Raw genomic sequence first — 18,756 nt, 5'->3', positions numbered from 1 at the left:
TGCTAACCAAAAGGTTGCCAGTTCAAATCCACCAGCTGCTCCTGGCAAACGCTAAGAGGCAGTTCCACTGTTCTATAGGGGTCGCTATGGGGCAGAATCGACTTGATGGCAACAGGTTAGACTTCAAAAAGTGAACTTTGTAAGTTAAAAAAAAAAAAAATTCTGGGTAGATAATACAGGATTATGCAATTCTGGAAACCCTGGTGGGCGTAGTGGTTAAGAGTTCTGCTGCTAACCAAAAGATTGGCAGTTCGACTCCACCAGCTGCTCCTTGGAAACCCTACGGGGCAGTTTTACTCTGTCCAGTAGGGTCGCTTGGAGTCGGAATCAACTCGACAGCAATGGGTTTGGTTTAGTTTTTTAAGCAATTCTGTCTATTCAACATGTGACAGTTTTTAAATGGATTGGGAAGTCTGATTTAGGCTGCATAGCATGTTGAATAAATGCATAGTTTCTGGAGTCAGAGAGATCTAGGTCCAAATCTTGGTCCTCTGCTTACTAGCTGTGTGACTTCAGGAAAAGCCATTTAACTTCTTTAAGTCTTAATATTGTCACCTTTAAAAAGCTAAAATTTCTTGAGTGCCTTCTTATGTGCTAGGCACTGTGCTAAACTCTTTACATGTATTAGCTCATTCCAATCCTCATAATATCTGTATGGGATATTATCAGGCCCTCCATCTTATACATAAGGAAACTGAGGCACAGAGATTAAGTAGATTCCCAGTTAATGAACGTCGGAGCTGGCATTTGAACTCCTGACAGTCTAGCTTAGAATCCATACCATAAACTAAAACCAAACTGACTCCTGGCAAGCGTATAGGACAAAGCAGAACTGTCCCCATAGGATTTCCTAGGCTGTAATCTTTACGGAAGCACATAAAGAGAGAAAGCCACATCTTTCTCTTGCGGAGCGCCTAGTAAGTTCAAATCACTGACCTTTCCGTTAGCAGCGGAGCACTTACCCAGAGCTGCTCTTAAATGATTCTCATGATTGGGTTGTGGTGAGGATTAAAAGAAGTGACACATGTAAAGCTCCTAGTGCAGAACCTAGCACTAAATGCTCAAGAACTGACAGCATAAGAAATTTGAACATCAGGCAAGAATCTTACAGGAAAACAGGCAAGAGGTCAGTCAGTATGAAACGCTTGTTGAGTTCTGGTGTAGACTGGTGAACCAGAATCTCCTAGATTGCATTTATCACAGGTAAGCTGTCTGGCAGTGGGACTCATTACTGGTGATGTAGTTTGGGCAACCAAGTATAAGCCTGTTTCTCACCGAACGCTTGACCACAGCAGTATGCAGAGGCTCTTTCAGAAAAGAGCCTGAGGAGACTTGCTGCACTGGATACAAAAGGTCCCCTCACCCATGTGGACGCCAAATCCCCCGAGGCAGGACCCCCCCAACACAGCCATCCATACACACACACACACACACACACAACACTTCAGCCTTCGCGCTAACTTTAAACAAACGTGGCTATGTTTGACAATATATTTTGAAACAAATCATTTATATCACAACTTGGCATTTAAAACTAGCAGAGAAAAATATGCTTCCAAATAAAGCTATTATTCTGAACTATCCGCTAGAATTTTTGTTTTCTTTGTTTTAGGTTGAGTTTGAGCTTATTAGGTTAAAAAAATTTCAGGGTTAACTTAGATTTAAGGCAAAAATCATCAATGATTTGCATTCCCTTTAGAGTATTAGTTCAGAGTATCTTTCATTAAGATTTTAACTTTGAACAGGACCATTTTAAAGGGCAAGGGATACCACTGTACTGGGAAATATTTCCAATGTTTACCAACCAGCCTTTACCTAGGATCAAAAACAGGGCACATGTTTAGGATTATTTAGACTGCCAGCTAACTTTTAGTTCACACCTCTTGTGTGTGTGTGTGTGTGTGTGTGTGTGTGTGTGTGTGTGGTGTGGGAGATGAATATACAACTTGGAATCCTTAGAAGAGTTTATTTGCTGACCAACTGACAAATTGCAATTTGAAGATTTATTCAGTAGGGAGCAGTGTATTCCATACCCCTTAAAAATCCTGTTGCCTTCGAGATGATACAGAGTAGAACTGCCGCATAGGGTTTCCAAGGCTGTAATCTTTACGAAAGCAGACTGCCATATCTTTCTCCCGCAGAGCAGCTGGTAGGTTCGAAGGACCAACCTTTTGGTTAGCAGCTGAGCTCTTAGCCACTGCACCACCGGGGCTCCTTAGTGTCTTCCATACTAACTGGAATTTAATCCAGTGGAAGGTTTTAGAATGCGTTTATCCAAGAGGTAGTTCTGTCTCTGCAGTCAGATTTCTCGTTTGATGTTCCTTATTGATACTATAATCTTTTTGTTACTTCTTAAGTGTGACCTAGCACATACAAATGTACAGATATAATAAAATATATACCATGGTGGTTAAGAGCAAGAACTTTGGAGTCAAAGAAATCTGAGTTCAAATCACAACTGTGCCATTTACTAGCTATATTTATTATATGAGGCAAATTACCTCAGCTCCATTTCCACATCTGTAAGATGGGTCTAGTCATAGCACCTAACTGAAAAGACTGTTTCTAGGGTTAAATGACATAATATATAAAAGTACTTGGCAATGCTTGGCATGTACTGTTTTTAAAAAAACAAAACAAACTAGTGACTATCAATTACTTTTTTTTTTTTTTAAAGTACTCAAGCTTTAGAGAGGTATTTATCATAGAAGTTTAGAATAACCTTATGGTTTACAACAAAATAATTTTATGGAGGCAGACATTCCCACGTCAGGAAAAAATGAGTCAAAAACCAGCTTCTGGAAAAGGTTTCCAAGATTTGGCCTTACCCCAAGTATATCTTACAACCCTGTGCCAAGTCACCACCACCCATTAGAGTAAACAGCAGAAAGAATACCCTCACCAGCAAGCAGGCCTCTGGCATCAGGGCACTTCTATTACCACAGATTCTGAAAGATTCTAAAAGGAGATCCATTAGAAATGAAGCATTTTGCTGTGAGTTCCCATAGATGCTGACTGTGTACTACAAAAGAGGAAAAGACACTGACCCAAAGGGGTGGAGTGGGGGTATTTTCTATGGGTGTTTGGCAGCACACAAATACCTCTTCCACTGACAGATGAGGGGTGGCTACAGATGGGTGGTGGCTGCGCATGAGGTTCATTAGCCAGAAATCGAATCTGGGTCTCCTGCCCCCATAAGGGGGCCTTAACAACAACAACAAAACAAAACTGGTTGCCTTTGTCAATTCTGATTCATGGTGATCCCACGTGTGTCAGATATAGCTACCATTTTTTGAGCACTTACTATGTGTACAAGGCACCTTATGTAAGTTACTTGATTTTTTTTTTTTTTGACAACCCTCTGAGTAGAGGTTAACAATGTGGGCTCTAGAGCAGGGGTTGGCAAACCATAGCCAGTGGGCCATATTCAGCCCTCTTGCTGTTGTTAAAGTTTTATTGAAACATAGCCACGCCTCTTTGTTTACATATTGTTTATGGCTGCTTTTGTGCTACAATGGCAGAGCTGAATAGTTGTCACAGATATTGTATGACCTGCAAACCCTGAAATACCTACTATCTGGCCATTTATAGAAAAAGTTTGCCAACCCCTTGTCTAGAGTCAGACTGCCTAGGTTCATGTCCCAGCTCTTCAACTGCGTAGCTGTATAACTTTGGTAAGAACTTTAATTCTTGGTTCCTCATTATCCTCAGTTACAAAATGGGAATGGTGCTAACAATAATCACTATCTCAAAGCATTACTGTACGGAAAATGAGATAATATATGCCAAGTTCTGAGAACAAAACCAAGCATATTAAGTTTTTGATAAATGTTAGCTATTATTGCCCCTTTTTAAAGAGGAGGAGTTTGAGGCTCGGACAAGTCGTTAACATGTTTCAGTTATAGTTTTAGACTTAAAAATCTATTAAATGAAATTATTTTAATCAATGTGTTTAAGGACGAAAATTCACATAATCCAAATGTTTAGTTCACAGTGGTGGTGTTATTGGATGCCATTGAGTAGATTCTGACTCATAGTTGACCCCATGTGACAGGGTAGAGCTGTCCCATATGGTTTTCCCGGCTGGAATCTTTACAGAAGCAGATCACCAGGTCTTTCTCCCTATGTAAGTGAAAATATGAAACCATGACAAGGCAATGTGAATGGTGGTGACACACCCAGGCTCTGGAGCCAGACTTCCTGGCTTCTATCCTGGCTGCACATCTTGGAAACAAGTACCATCACACAAATGGCTTAATCTCCCTGAGCCCTAGTTTCACCATCTATAAAGTGGTGATAGTATAGTAATAGAACTCACGGTACTGTGAGAGTTAAATGATAATACATATAAAGAACTTGGAAAAGTACTCAGCTACAGTAAATGCTCAGATCCCTTTATTATTATTATTATTTCAGTTGGTCAAAACAGTATACATTTTTCAAGGACCTTCTCTTTGTAAAGAACTATACAGTCATAGTTTATAACCACAAATTATCTGCCTTAAAAATAGTATAATTTAAAAAATTACAAGTTAAAGAATCTGAAGGAACTTCCTCGTAAATTTTTGTGAGCAAACTGGAAGGGAACTTATACACCTATTTCCTTCAATATTTATGTGGGAAAATGCTATGAGACACTGTACATATGAAATGCATGGTTATAATGCGTCTTTAAAACTAATGATTATGCAGAAAGCAAACACTATGTTCTGCTTTTTATTTGTCCAATTGTATAAGTGTTACATTCTTTTTATGACTACTTAGTATTCATGCAAGGAGCCCTGGTGGCACAAAGGCTAAGCGCTGGGTTGCTAACCCAAAGGTTGGCAGTTCAAACTCACCTAGCGACTCCGGAGGAGAAACACCTGGCGATCTGCTTACATTAAGATGACAGCCAAGAAAACTCTATGGGGCAGTTCTATTCTGTCAAACAGGGTCGCTATGAGTCAAAATAGACTCAATGACACCTAACAACAACTACAGTATTCGTGCATTTATGCTTTACGCCTACACATTGAATGCAGTGGGTAATTAATATCGTCTATTAACTATGAGATATTAAAATTACAGGTGCAAACATAATAAACCTGGGCATAGTATTCTCAGAAAAACTTTTCATGTGCCAGCATTTGAATGTATGAATTGGTGTTTGATGGATGATTAGTTTTATTACAAAAAATATTCTTTAATTTGCAAAGGGACTTATAAAGTTCCTTTAGATAGAAAGTTCCCTGTGTCATTTAGAACATGATTCACGTTGTTGAAAAATTGATCTACATATACCTTTCCTGTATATACCTTCCCTATGTATCTATATATGCCTATATTATTATGCAAAAATATTAGTCCCATTTTCTTGATGGAGAAACTGAGAATAAGAGTGATCACATGCTTAGCTCAGAGTCATAATTATATAGTGATAAATTTGGGATTATAAAATTTAAAGATGCCTTCTATTTGGGATGATAGTCTCTAGTTTAACTTCTATTTGGTAATAGAGTCTGTTTATGTACAAAACAAAACCCAGACAGTCCAAATCTAATGGAGATTCAGATATATATAGCTTTTGGAAAACTCTAAAATTTGTATGCAAAGAGTATTTTTCATTTGTTTAGTTTCTTTGAATTTCTGCCAAAGCAGAAGACTTAGAAAGTGAACTTTCCCAAATATAAGCTTATATTTTATTTAATATTATAAAGATAATATTGAAGTTGTCACTGATTTCATTTTACTTGGATCCATGGAAGCAGCAGTCAAGAAATCAAACAATGTATTATGCTGGGCAAATATGAGACAAAAGACCTCTTTAAAGTGTTAAGCGAGGATAGTGAGACTTCGTCTCCCATAACTTTGGACATATTAAAGTCCCTGTAGAAGGACATAATGCTTGGGAAAGTAGACGGTCAGCAAAAAAGAGGAAAACCTTCGACAAGAGAGACTGACACAATGGCTGCAACAGCAGGCTCAAACATAGCAGTGATTCTGAGGACGGCGCAGGACCGGGCAGTGATTCATTCTGTTGTGCATGGGATCGCTATGCGTCAGAACCGACTCGACGGCACCTAACAACAACAACAAAGCTTAGGCAGACTTAAGATGGTATGTAAATGTAATTCTTCTCCCCCCAGTTTCAAACTGTATCATTAATTTGTAAGTAGTAGGTATGTAGTAATAGTATGGTATATTATTACTATATCATATTATACATGAGTACATGCTCTATTATTACCTTCTGGCAGTATGTCAAATAGTAGTGTACAGGAATATCACAGGTCTCTTTGTAAGAAAAGTGACAAATTGCCTGTCCTGAAACAAAGGCTCTGAAATAGAGTCACATAGTCAAACATTAGCTTCAGTTTTAGGTGTGACCTTCTCATTTTATTTGGTTAACATTAGTCATTTCTGTTGCAACTATGAAATAATATCTGCCACCACAGAGAAAACCAGATCCTGTTTAATGCGGTGTCCTTGTCTTTCATTGACCGGTATCTCAAGGCAATACTTAAAGTGAAATAGCATTTGAGCAGGAATACATTCAACACTGAATAAACCATGGTTTACTTTGTTTAAGCTGAATGTGGGGGTATTTTTGAAGCTAAAAATATTTTCAAACACCATAATATTTTATGACAATAATGACTCTAATAGGCTCTGTGTGAGAAAAAAAAAAATAGAAAGGAAGTGAACTGTATAGTGGAAGACAACTTAAAGACAATATACATTAAAGTGCAACTTTAAACTAATGCAGAAAACACATATTCTTTCTTTCATTAAATGTTTAAATGTTGTTCTTCCTTTACCTAGCTTTCTAGTTTTGTTTTTCTGCTAGTGACATTTGGAATTCAGTGTGTGTGTGTGTGTGTATGTGTGTGTGTTTGCATATAGTGAAAATAACAGCTTGATGAACAGATCTTTCTACTAAAGGAGTCCCTGGGTGGTGCAAACAGTTTACGCTAGACTACTAACCTAAGCATTGGCGGTTCGAACCTAGTCAGTGGCACTGTGGAAGAAAGGCTAAGGGTTGGCAGTTTGAACCTAGCCAGTGGCACTGTGGAAGAAAGGCCTGGCAATCTGCTTCCGAAAGCTCACAGCCTTGAAAACCCTATGGAGCAGTTCTACTCTGCACACGTGGGTTCACCATGAGCCAGAATCGACCAAACTGCAACTAACAACATCGAAAAGGTAAACAAACCCTAATACCCAGGAGTTTAGTCCTTTGTTACAAAACCTTAGATAAGAAAGGAAGAACCATGAGTTCATTGGTATGAGAAGGAACCTGGGTCATCTTATGATAGGTATTTGTGAATACTGTAGTACATTTTATCAACTTCATTTGTTTTTCAGTCCTTTCAAAGGACTTAATTAGAAAAGGGATCTTCCGAGAGAGGTCCCTTACCAACAGAGAAAGTAAGATGCACTTTCTGTTATGAAGTGACTGAAGATATTTTTAGGATATTTTCACTTCCTCCTACACTGTTTGTAATGTATTAGAAAAATTAAAGCACTAAGATACTTTACTCCCTTACTTCATTACTATAATTGGAACTTTTCTGAGGCAGGAATCCGTAGTTTATTTTGGCATCCCCAGTGCCTAGCACTGAATGAAAGAATGTTTGAATAAGAGAATGAATGAATGGAAGAATCAATGAATAAACACTTCTTCCATATGAAACATGACAGGACAAAGCTACAAAACAAGTTTTATTATCACACATAGTTACCACCAAATTGCTTTGGACATTTTCTCCAATTATCTACTTACGTTTTATCCCTTCTTTAGTTTACCTGCATCTGGAATCATACCAACTATTGTCTGAGGGTGTGTCTGCGTGAGCGAAAGGAGCCATTAAAGAATAGATAGGCCACCTTTGGTACAGGGAGCTGGCATTTCTAACACACATCTCAGGCATTAGAGAAGTCAAGGGGAAATGCCACACCAATAATTGATGGGCTATGCTCAAGGCCAGTGTTAAACTCCCTTGCCCAAGCAGGCACTGGTCAGGCAACTCTAGAACTTCCGTGACTTTTGTTTTTCTTTAACATCAGAACACAACCATTTCACCCCATAGAAATTTGTCAAACGTGAATGTGAAGACTTTTGTTTCTCTTATTTTCTCTTGTATTTGATTTTTGCCTCCCTACTTGGAGTAGCTAAAAAAAAAAAAAAAAAGTAATATTAGTAGGCCAGTATCCTTACCTTCTTGTATGCTGTCTCAAGAATTAGGTAGATATTTATGCCTCAAGGAAATAGGCATATAAACAAGGCCTGACCATGAAGGCAGTTTTCAAATGCTCTTTTATTTGAGGGTATTTTAAGGGGCTGGGTATTACAGTGGTTAAGCTAACACACACTGTAGCTGGACTGAGTTCAGTTCTCACTTACTAAGCCGTGTGCCTTCTGACAGGTGACTTAAATCTCCTGGGCCTCAGTCCCCTCAACTGGAAAATGGGAATAATAAAAATAACTATGGCATTGCTACAACATGGAGGAACCTTGAAAACAACATGCTGAGTGAAGCAAGTCACTCACAAAAGGACAAATACTGTATGATCTCACTTATATGAAATAGACCAATGTATACAGACCAAGAAGGAGCCCTGGTGGTGCAGCAGTTAAAGCACTCAACTGCCAACCAAAAGGTTGGCGGTTTGAACCCATCAGATGCTCCATGGGAGAAAGATGTGGCAGTCTGCTTACATAAAGATTACAGCCTTGGAAACCCTATGGCTATAGGGTCACTAAGAGCTGGAATCTACTTGACTACAGTGGGTTTTTTTTTTATATACAGACCACAGCTTATTTGTGGTTACCAGGGGTGAGAGGCAAAAGGGAAGTCACTGCTTAGGGGACAGTGAGTTTTTTGTTAATAATTGTAGAATAAACTGGAAAAGGACAGTGGTAATAGTTGCACAATATGGTGAATGCAATCGATGTCACTGAATTATATATATAAAAGTGGTTGAAGTGGCCACTGTTTTGTTCTATATATTTTTTCCAAATTAAAAAAACAAAAATTTTTAAGGAAGAAACAACATCAAAAAGAACTATGCCATTTTGCGTATTCTCTCTTTTTTTTCCTGGTTAGCCTGGCTAGAGTTTATTGGTCTTTTCAAAGAATCATCTTTTGGTTTCATTGATTTTCTCTGTTCATTTCCTGTTTTATATGTCATTGATTTCTACTGTAATTATTATTTTTCTTCTGCTTACTTTAGATTCAATTTGCTCTTCTTTCTTTTGTCTCCTATGGTGGAAGTTTAGATGACTGATTTTAGATCTTTCTTTTGTAATATATGCATTCAGTGCTATAAAATTTCCCTTTAAAGCACTGTTTTCACAGCATCTCACAAACCATAGAACTGTACACTACAAACAGTGAACCTTAATGTAAGCTATGAGCTTTTATTAATAATACTATAATACTGGTTCATCAACTGTAACAAATGTTCCATCCTAATGCAAAATGTTAATAACAGAGGAAACTTGGTGGGGGGGGCTCTATTTTCTGCTCAATTTTTCTATAAACCTAAAACTGCCCTAAAAAATAATATCCAATTTTAAAAAAATGTCACAAGGGTGTTATGGAGCATTAAACAATATATAAGTATGTAGAGTACCTAAAATGGGCTAGCACACAGTACACGCTCATATTAGTTAGCTATTAAGATAACTGTTCATTAACTTTATCTGCTAATTTAAAGGTGGATTCTCTATGTACCTAATTTTGAATGTGAGAGGACGATTATCTGATTTTAAATGCAGAAAATGGACCGCTGAACAGGGATACATTTGCTTTCTGTGGCTACTTGTAAGCCTGAGGAACGTACTGGCCCTGGGATAGAGTCCCCTACTCTCTGGTACTTGGCTGCTCCTGGGCTGTTCTCCACCACAGTGGTGGGTCCTGATGAGTTGGGAAGTGGGTCGCAAGTGAATCTGATACAAACACTCAAATACAGAAGTTCACAAATTTATATATACGAAATCCAAAGTTCTCAGTGCAATGTCACTCACATATCTATTTTGACAATTCCATGGGAGTGTGCCACACAGGGGAACAACACCCTGTGCTGCAGGGGGGAAAAGGTGGAGAAACAACACAGGAAGACATGGTTTTAGTGGGGAACCCTGTCCCCATCCTTCTACCCAGTTCACCTTTTCTTGCCTTTTTTTTTAATTATTATTGTTTTCTTTCTCTCATCTTAAATTCTCATTGAATATTCCTGGTTTTCAAATATAATTACCTTGGTTACTAAGTATCCCAGAGTAATATGTAGGGAGAGATGCTACTATCCAATTAGCTATTTGCTTTAAAGCCTCGTTTAAATTAAATTTAAAAATACTTCTTTAATGATTATTCATCATTTGAGCAAAATGTAGTAATATATGGTTAAGAATTAGGTAAGAGAGTCAATTAAAATCATTTAAATGCTAAATTCATATATAATGTTCTTGAGGTAGGATTTGCAGACATTTGGAACAAATAAAGTTGTCCTGTTTACTTCTGATTAAAGATATTTATTAAACAGAGGAGAAGAAGGAAGAGAGACAGGGGGAGAAGAAACAATTTTCCCAGTCTCTATACAGGTAGTCCCTGACTTACAACAGGGCTTCATTCCAACAACCCTGTCGTAAGTCCGTTCTGACGGAAAGTCGAATACCTCTTTTTTTTTTTTTTAGTTTTCACTATTATGCCTGTAGGGTCAGAATTCACTCAGCAGCAATGGATTTGGTTTTATTACTGCATTTTATTATCAGTACAGGCAGTCCCCAGATTATAAACGAGTTCTGTTCCTAAATCTGTCTTTAACTCAAATTTGTTATGTCAGTCAGAACAGTTAGGTATGGTTTGTAGCTAACGTCCGTTAGTCAAATGGTTGTCTTAGTACATAATGTATCTTTCTATGCATAAAAAATATTAAAGAAACACTTCCACATACACTACAACATCTTTAACATAATAATACAGTTAATAATAATAATAATGTTTTGATGTGTGTTGCAAAGTAGCACCTGTTTGTTATTACGAACTATTGTATATACCTTGAATTTTTAATATAATAGGCTTTATGAGGGTTGGTTCTACGTAAGTCAAACTTTCGCCAACCAGGAACTGCCTGTACCTGTATAAATCTGATCTTTGAACATTTGCGAGTGAACGTGTAAGAATAATAACATCAGCAAATTACTCACGATATGCAGTACATATTACTTGCCATAAGATATACCAGAAAAAACCCTGATGGTCTTAAGTGTGGTTCTTCTTAACTCAAATATGTCTTAAGTTGGGGACTACTTATAATTAACTAGACAGTTAAAGTTAGTTGGAAAACCTTAAAAGAGACATTGAAAGCAGAACTATATTAATTAAACAAGCTCATGAAATATAGACTTAAGAACAGAAATGAACAGAAAATATATATTGAAAGTTTTACTGAACCTATGGTTAAGAGCTCATGCTGCTAACCCAAAGATCAGCAATTCAAATCCACCAGCTGCTCCTTGGAAACCCTATGGGACAGTTCTACCCTGTCCTATACGGTGGCTGGGAGTCGGAATTGACCGCACACAACAACAGTAATAGAGCATTTAGAATGAAATGTGCAAGTGTCAGGAAGCCTATGATTTTCTAGGTATATTAAACTCCTGGGACGATTGTTGGAGTATAATTGCCATTTATGTCTTAAGTACCTGTGTACTTTCATTTTGTGCACTTGTCTCAAAGGGAAATATTGAAATGACTTTAGTACTTTCAGAAAAATAAAGCTTACCAGGTCTTGCAAATTGTTTTCAGAAAGTATGGCCTATTTCTCTTCACCTGCATCAGAAAATTTTATAAGTTTCCCTCGGTATCAGAAAGTAGAGCATTCCTATGAAACCTATGAAGCAATTACCATTAATTTACATGGAAAATTTTTTTGAGCATTCCTAGACACAAAAAATAACCTACCCAAGGGAGAATGAAGAAAACAAGATACAAGGGAAAGATTAGTCCAAAGGACTAACGGACCACAACTACCACAGCCTCCACCAGACTGAGTCCAGTACAACTAGATGGTGCCCGGCTACCACCACTGACTGCTCTGTAAACCTTCATCTAAAGTACAATTTAAAAAAAAAAAACCTATCAAATCATACCAAATAACACATAAAACCTAAAATAACATTAACATATAGTAAAAGCTGAGATGCTGAGTGTAGTTCCCGGGGAAGGAGCTTGGTGACACCACCCTCGCTGCTCAGGGTGCCTCTTTAACTGCTCACTGCAAAACAAACGTTGAACGCTATTTCCACTTTTCACCTTTTTTTGTCAAAGAGGAAATCCTCTTTGGATTTCTTTTGGTTGACAAAAACAAGTACTAATGTAGGTCTTTCATAAAAGTAAAGTGGCATAAAGGGAACTTTTGGAAAGCAGGGTGTCATGGATTGAATTGTGTCCCCCAAAAATATCTGTCAACTTGGCTAGGTCATGATTCTCAATACTGTATGATTGTCTACCATTTTGTCATCTGATGTGATTTCCCTGTGTGTTGTAAATGCTATCACTATGATGTAATGAGATGGATTAGTGGCAGTTATAGTGTCTTAAGCCAATCTCTTTTAAGATATAAAAGAGAGAAGCGAGCAGAGAGACATGGGGACCTCGTACCACCAAGAATGAAGAGCAGGAGTGTGGGTCCTTTGTACCCGGGGTCCCCGTGCTGAGATGCTCCTGAACCAAGGGAGGATTGATGATGGGGACATTCTTCCAGAGCCGAAAGAGAGGGAGCCTTCCCCTGGAGCTAACACTCTAGATTTGGACTTGAAGCCTACTTGAATGTGAGATAATAGATTTCTCTTTGTTGAGGCCATCCACTTGTGGTATTTCTGTTATAGCAGCACTAGATGACTAAGACATGGAGGGTACCTGTATTGGCTTAGTTATTTTGCCTTTCTCCAAGTCCCCTTTTATGGCAAAGAGAAAATGAGGGCCTATGGCAGCAAATACCTTTTAAAAATCCGTCATAAACCAGTCCCCATGAAAATCAAGAAAGAGGTGAGTCAGGTCACATTTTCTTTTTCACAGGTTCTGAAGCCCCAAAGTCTTAGTAGAGATTTGGGTCACATTTTCTTTTACATAGGTTCTGAAGCCCCAAAGTTTTAGCAGATTTAACATTAATTTATTCGGCATTTGGGCATCTAGCTGCCAATACCAAGTGTTCTAATGTTGAAAATCTAATTGAGAATCTTGTTTATATGGAGAATCCTGCAACCATCAGTTTTATTAGTGTGGTTTGTTGTTGTTGTGTACCCTCAAATCGATTCCAACTCATAGCAATTCCATGTGACTGAGGAGAACTGCCCCACAGGGTTTTCTTGGCTATAATCTTTACGTAAGCAGACTGCCAAGTTTTTCTCCTGCGGAGCCACTGGGTGGGTTCGAACTGCCAACCTTTAAGTTGTTAGCAGCCTAGTGCTTGACTGGTGTGCCACGAGGGTTCCAAGCCCATCCAAGAACAGGCCCTTCAGTACTAGCTGTACTAGGTGAGACAGCTTACACAGACTGGTGGTTTCTTCTCACTGGTCAAGATTTGGCAAGTGAAGGCTAGACAGACCTTCACATTTTACATTGTAAGCACACCTAGGTTCTGTCCACACTAGAACCACGATTTGACCACATAATTGTGGCTAGTCTATTTTTGTTTCCCTGAGGGAGCATGGAGAGAAATTTATTTTTGTACAAAAGATGTTTCTATCTACGGTAGCTCAGAGTTCACAGCCACCGTCAGTGTGGGGTGTCCTTTCTCCTTCCCTCCCCTGCCAAATATACATACACACATACAACAGCAAACAACCCACTGCCATCAAGTCAATTCCGAGTTATAGCAATCCTGTAGGACAGAGTAGAACTGCCTCATAGGGTTTCTAAATCTGTAATCTTTACGGAAGGAGCGCTGATGGCATAGTGGTTAAGTGCTCTGTTGCTAATGGAAAGGTCGTGGTTCAAACACACCAGCCAATCCAAGGGAGAAAGATGTGGCAGTTTGCTTCCATAAAATAGCCTTAGAAACCCTATGGGCCAGTTCTACTCATAAGGTCACTAGGAGTCAGAATTGACTCGACAGCAATGGGTAATCTTTGTGGAAGCAGACTTCCATATCTTTCTCCTGCAGAACGGCTTGTGGGGTTTTGATCAAGCATGTTTACATCGAAGTGTTTGCAGATCTCAGCCACTGCCTCAGTGCTGTATCCTAGCTACATGAGCTGAGCCTTAAGTTCCCCAATCGCTTCAACTTTCTCTCACCTATCTTTTGGGAAACCACCTAAGCATGCAGCAGGAAGATTAATAATTCCAAATGAGTGTTGAGTGTGAATATGTGTGATGTTTATTTAACTGGCTGACACACACCTTCACTAAGACTTGGTAGGATTGAAAAGTACTTGTTCAAAAGGTTCCTGGTTGTTTGAGGTGATGAAAAAGTTTTGGAAGTAAACAGTGGTGATGGTTGCACAATATTGTGACTGTAACTAATGCCACTCAATCCTACACTTAAAAATCATTAAAATGGCAAATTTTATGTTACATATATTGTACCACAACTAAAATTTTTTTCTTGAAGAAAAAAAATTCTGGAAAACCAGTAGGATTACAATATGGAATAAAAAGGAGGAAGGAGTGCAAGTTTTTGAGGGAAAATGGAAGATGATATTCTACATTATGCAGCTTTTTATCTTCATGTTTGTGGTAAGAGGGGAAAAGAGAGACAAATGATCAATATGTTAGCAAATGAGACTTTTTAATAACTGTGTGTGTGAATGCTAGTCAAAAAGTACCCTTGCTGTTCCAAGACTTAGACTGGAGCTGTTCTGGGCTGCTATTACAATTACTTCATGCTTTTGGCTTTTGGAGGTTGTTCTAACATATATGTAAAAGTATAAAACAGATCAGTACTCCAAAGTGGCACAAAGTGCAAACAGAAGGCTATCCAACAAGTATTTATGCAACGTCTGCTCTATGTTAACATGCAAGGAACAATCTACCTTAGAGAGGAGGATCACTTGGACAGTGGCAGGAGACTTTCCTACTCAAAGTTGGGCCCAGTCTCCATAAAGTTGCTCAGTCTACTGTAGAAGCTGTCATACAGTGTTAACATTTCTGGTAGGGGTAGGTTGTAATATTGAAGGATAGCTAAATAGTTACTCCTTAAACCTGTTTGGTGTGTCCCCAAAGTTTGAAAACCTGACAAAAACCCATGAACAGGGCAACTGTGGACTTTTAGTATGTGTATGTGTTTGGGATGCAAAGGTGTCAAGGTGAGGGAGAACTTAGAATTATTCCTTAGACTCTACCACTTTAAGAGTCTACAAATCTTTGTGTGAAGTCCATTGATCATTCTTTTGCTATGGGGTCCTCAGCATTTAGTGTTTTATCTGTTACTTATGAATTATAGAATGTTAGAGCTGAAAGAAACCTTAGAGGCCATCTTGAAGGATTTTTCTATTACATCATATATTTAAAAGATGTTTAACTTGAACATTTTCCCAAGTATTTGGTGTAGGAGAACATATCTTCTAAAGAACCAGTGCACTTTCATTGCCAAACCATGAAGGTTATACAATACGTCATGTTCTTCTGTTAACTAGGTCTCCAGGAAGCTCTCAGTTAAGTTTAGGCATCTGTATAATGATCATTATTGTTATTTGCACTATATATAATGTATATAGTACAAGTAATATATAGTCTATAATATATATATAGACACACACACACACGCCGGTGAATATATTTTGATTGAAAACCACTTAAGACTCTCTTCGGATATGGACAACGTTCTAATTGAGCCCTACTTTAAAGAAGAAAGAAGTCTAGAAGAGTCAAGTGGCCTATCCAAGGTCATGTATTTTTTAGTTTGTTGTTTATATTGCATCGCCAACTAAATTTTAAGCTTTTCATAGACAGTAAAAAGATCTTCTTTGTCCCCTTGAAGCACATGGCACAGAAATGAATAGAAGTAGTGATAATAAACACCAAGTGAATGAATGCAGGGCTCATATATGCTTTTCCCCATAGACTGATCTTTTCACACCATGTAGATTAGATAACAGTCTTCTACATTAGAGACATGATATTGGTTAGGGGCGGGGTGGGTAGATGGGAGGAAATAAGCTTTTCCTGAGCTCCTATAGAAATATTTATGGTTAAAATTTTAAATTGATAATACTTCGCTTTAACATGTATGAGGTGAAATGAACATTGTCATATGTGATGTGTGGGGATAGATGGGAGGGCAAGTATAATTAGTACATTTCTGGGTAGAAGTTTGACAATATCAGAGCTTTACAGTGTTGATTCAATAGTTCATTCTCATTAGCTCAATAATTCCATTTATAGAAATTTATTCCCAAGAAAATAATCAGAAACAAGGAAAAGGAAAGATTTATAAGCAAGTTTGTTCAATCTAGTAGTATTTATAACATAATGAAATGACATAATAATATACATATTCAAGAGTATAAAAATGGTTAAATAAATTATGGCATAGCCATAGGTTAGGATACTTGTTTCACATTCTTAATTACATTAACTTTGTTAAACCATGTTAAATATTTATGTGTGTGTGTGTGTGTGTATATATATATATATATGACTTTTTTAAAAAAAAAATCAAGAGTAAATATGTTGTTGTTAGGTGCCATCAAGTCAGTTCCAACTCATACCGACCCTATGTACAACAGAACGAAATACTGCTCGGTCTGTACCATCCTCACAATCATTGTTATGCCTGAGCCCATTGTTGCAGCCACTGTGTCAATACATAATATTAATCACCATTATCTTTGGATTGTGGGGTTATAGGTAATATTTATATTTTTCTATAACTTCCAGATTGCAATGAGTATACTCTCATAAAAAGAAAAAAATGACAATTAAAAAAATTTTAACTTTCTGAGACCCTGAATTCAATGGATAAAGCCCAGAACTTACCCTAGAGGATAAGGAAAGAAGGATTTTTTTCTTTCTTTCTTTTATGGGCTTGTTGGGCACATCAGTGTCACCAGCAGTTCATTTCTGCCACACAGGGATCTGGTGTCTCCACCTTTCCGAGGTGTGTGAGGGCTGTGGCTATGGGCTGGGAAAGGCTGGCTGTCCAAGGTTCAGGGTAAGGCTGAGATAACTAGCTCTCTCTTTTTTTTTTGCTCCCTCCTCTTCCAGAGCATGCAGAGGATTATCACCCACAGAATAATAACATCTTCCAGTTGTAGAGAAGTATACAGTTGTCAAGGTGCTTTTAATCATGTTGTAGTTCACTGAATTGTCACAACTTGGAACGTCTCACCTGGAAGTTATTTTTATGCTTAGATGACAGGTGAGAATACTGAATTTAGAGAAAGTATGAAGATTGTTGAATAACATACAAGATAGTTACACACTGAATCCTGGTCTGGCTTGTACAAAAGTCTCTGCCCTGTGTCCCAATACATTTGAAAGACAACTCTGATTGAAATACTGTTGACCTCTTTTTTGAGAGAGAAGAGGCAGATGTGTAAGCACTACAACATTACTGCTCATCTCTTAACTCCTAAAATACTCACACATGCCTACAGCAGTGCTTTTTCCTCGCAGTCCGCGAAGAAGTAAACTGAACAAAGAAATAAGGATTTATATTGTGGGTTCAAAATGACATGTTGTATATACATCTACTGTTGCCACATAAACACACACCAGGTACACACTGTCTAAGCAGCAGATATCTTGGTTGATAGAAATGACAATTTATGTTGCTAGGAAAGAAAAGGACCTCAGGAGGCATACTCACCCAAACCCAACAATTTGATTTGTCTGATCCTTTACAGGATGTAGAAGAAGAGTATACAGGGAAGTTCAGGCAGCTTGCTTGAGATTTCTCAGTTCAATTTTTGGAGTTCCCTTTGAGGCAAATCCTAAGGGGTAAAAAAAAGGAAAAAATGCTATAAATGTTTTCTATTTCCATGTAATTTTCATATGCGCATTAGAAACTGGGGGACATTTTCTTCAGAAAAACAAATTACCATTACTCTATCCCACCCTTCACAAACCATGAAATGCTACCCTTCATTCTTCCTCCTATCCTTGACGAAACAAGGAACCGTACTAAAAAAAATATGACCAATTTCCTTCATTTGTTGTATTTTTCTTGCTACCTTCTTTAGGACACTCATGGCTTCAAAATGAACATGATGTTTAGGAAGGAATACCAATGTCTTATGCTTATATACTCACAAAAGGAAGACACAGTGCCCTTTACTGAGATGACAATATCTAGCTCATGGGTTGCCCTCCCCATCTGGGGACTATTGCTCACTCACTGGCGGATCATCATCAGTCTTTACTGCTGAATTCAGATGGGGTCTCAGAAACTACTGAAACAAGTATGCCAACCATCCACTCACTACCAATTCATCAGAGTTGGTCTGAAAGTTACTTGTTGTTCTGGCCGAAACACCTGAGGATGTTGTCAGCATGGAGAGTCCTATGAAAATTATGACTTGGGGTCCTAAGATAACCTTAAAAGTCATGACACGGAAAATACTGGAATGCAGGGGACTTAAGCTCAATATAAAGATATTTCAGGTAATGTATTTCAGACATTAAAATGTACCCTAAGCACAAACATTTACTTATATTTCACATCTGAAAAATAACCCACCTGACTGCGAGAATATTCTTTCCCAACTACTGAGAGCCCTCATCAAGCCACCTGAAACTCCAGGTAAGTTCTAAGTGACCAAATTTAAAACAT

General features: G+C 38.0%; 1 protein-coding gene across 3 annotated transcripts in view; it reads right to left on the bottom strand.

Moving 5' to 3' along the window:
* RBM47 (RNA binding motif protein 47) overlaps positions 1 to 18,756 on the bottom strand; it is a 187,329-nt gene that overhangs the window by 22,262 nt on the left and 146,311 nt on the right. For all 3 annotated transcript variants that reach the window (XM_023738921.1, XM_023738923.1, XM_023738922.1), the window contains exon 4: positions 17,794 to 17,917. The gene's annotated coding sequence lies outside the window, so the exon portion shown is untranslated. The remainder of the gene's footprint in view (positions 1 to 17,793; positions 17,918 to 18,756) is intronic.

Source organism: Trichechus manatus, unplaced genomic scaffold (genome assembly GCF_000243295.1).
Source record: "Trichechus manatus latirostris isolate Lorelei unplaced genomic scaffold, TriManLat1.0 scaffold00126, whole genome shotgun sequence".
Taxonomy (NCBI): domain Eukaryota; kingdom Metazoa; phylum Chordata; class Mammalia; order Sirenia; family Trichechidae; genus Trichechus; species Trichechus manatus.
This window is presented reverse-complemented; position numbering and strand designations above follow the sequence as displayed.